Below are 2595 nucleotides of genomic sequence, written 5' to 3' on the forward strand. Positions count from 1 at the left end.
TGGAAAAATATTTGCACTCACATGAAGACATCCAGGTGCCGGAGCAAAACCCGAGAGTACACATTGATGTTTATCTGTGCTGTCTTCATTTGTGCAGACTGAAGGCAGAATTCTTCAGTGTGACACATTTATTATTAATGAAATGTTTGGATAACGTCCGACAGAAACATCTTCCCGTCTGACCGTCTGTACTTCACCTGACTGCAAGCCGTAGGACATTTGCTACTTTTTATTTTTTACTAAATAAATATATATATTATATTTTTATATTATAGAAGTATAAAGTTAATATAAATTTAACTTTAATTCTCTTGTGTAAATTCATTTTTTTTTTAATTTTCTGGCTATTTTTAAAATTAAAGGTGATAAAAGAAAACAAAAATACAGGAATATTAAGGACAGATGGTGAAAGTGGATTTTTTTTTAAATTAGATGGTTTTACTGTTCTGACCACCTGGCTTACCCATAAGACTTAAATAAATGGTATATCAGTGTCAGCTAGGTGGAAGAGGATGACTTCTGGGTATAAATTTGCATTTTTTTTCTGTTAAAATAACTTTAAATATATGTCAAGAATAATAAAAGAGAAACATTTTTCTTTTATTTGTCTTTATTTTGTTTAGTTGTCTTTAAAAAGTCAAGAAAAGAAGAAAATTTATGACTTTAAAATTGCATTTTTAGCAAATAAACAAAGGTAGGCTATTAACTAAAAAAAAAAAAAAATAAAAAGTGTCATTTTGTAAGATAATGTTAAAAGATTTAGAGATTGAGGAGTCTGATTGTGGCGTTGAGTCTTCCTTAGTATAAAAAACAAAAACAAATATGAACCTAATTACATGTTTGGAGTTATATAAACCTGCAACAAATTTTAGTGTCTGTAAAATTTAAAAAATGACACGACAATTTTAGGTTTCCCCCACAAAAGTGTTTGTTTCTACAGATAGTCGCATCGTTTAGCAAGTGTGAACGCTCACCTGAGCTTTGCTGCAGACAAAACAAGCAAACGTCGGTCTGCTTGAGAACAAGAGTCTTGGTTCACTAACATCGTGACGCTCACTGAGCGTGGCTGTGAACAAACAAATCTCCAAATTCTGCTCGTCATAGTAGCGCCACAAACACAACATTCACCTCTGATGGAGGATAATGGAGGAGCAGGGACACAATCAGACCATTAAATGTACTTTTTTGAAAAGAAAAAAAATAAAAATGAGTTGTTTAGATTAAAAAAAAAGCTACAAACTGAAAAGTAAAGCAAACATAATGTATAAATGGATTATTATGAATTCAGTTTTATGGACCAAACTAGCTGTAAAAATCAGCAAATCTGTTAAAAAAATGACAAATTTCACTCTTGTTACTCTAATTCACAGAAATAAGTAAAGAATAAACATATTTTAGTGCATTAAAAAATATATATATATAGTTAGAAGAATGCAAGGCTCAGCGCTTAAAGACGTTGAGAACTTCACTTCAAATGAAACTTTCTCTAGTTGATCAGAAACCACTTTTCTACATTTTAAGCTGCAACAAACCCAATTAAGATTAAAAAAAGATTTGAGGGGCTTTAAGGCATGTCGGTTATGATTTTGCTCTATTTCTCAAATATTTGGATTTACTTTTTAAATTACTTTTCAAATTAAAATAAAACATTTGAAATAGTAAAAAATGACTATTTATACTCTCTTTAAATTTTAATTTTCAAATACATTTTGATATAAAAACAATGATTTTGATTTATGTTCTTCTTGTTTGAGGAAATATGCAGTAATAATTCCACACTAACAGTTTCCTGAGGTGTTATTGTTTCCTCCAGTCCATTCCGCTGAATAATGCTTCGTAAGCGCCCAAACAAACAATCTGTGTTCGGTTGTTTACCTAAAACAATTATGCAAAACACAGCGATTCTAATCTGTCTGCTGCTACACGAAACCCCTCAGATAAAAGCCAGCGAGTGACATCATGGATGATCCAGAATCTGTTTGTTTTCTACATCAGAATATTTATTTAGTTAATCATTTTTATCTACTTAGATTTTATTTATGATGAAAGATAAAAAGATACTTTTAATAATGCTTGTAGTATATTTGCAAAAACTAATTTTACAATAAAAGTTAAAAAAAAAATTACATAAATAGTTGTGGACTATAGCTGTTGGTTTAAGTGGCACAAACAAGATATGATCATATATTTTAAATCTGTAAACATCAATGAAAGTTGAGGCTCTTTTAAAATAATATTTTAATTTTGTAAATAATTGTATCTATAATTTAAAATATTTGAATAAAATAGAATATTATTTAGTATTTAAACTTTGTTTTTAATTTTAAAAAATATATTTTTGCACTAAATTGTATTTTCTTTAATTGTTTTTTAGTAACAAGACAATAATACATACTTAATGTTTTAATTTTTCTTTTTTTACTTTGTTTTCCAACAAACTTTTTGTGTTAGAAGCTTGAATTATTTTACCTTTCACTTTTCAAAAAACATTTATGACAAATTTGTAGATGTTACTATACATTTGATGGACACAGTTATTTTATTTATGCAAATGTTATCAAAAATAGCTTTTTACATGAAGATTAAATGTGGTTT

Source organism: Oryzias melastigma, linkage group LG15 (assembly GCF_002922805.2).
Source record: "Oryzias melastigma strain HK-1 linkage group LG15, ASM292280v2, whole genome shotgun sequence".
Classification (NCBI taxonomy): domain Eukaryota; kingdom Metazoa; phylum Chordata; class Actinopteri; order Beloniformes; family Adrianichthyidae; genus Oryzias; species Oryzias melastigma.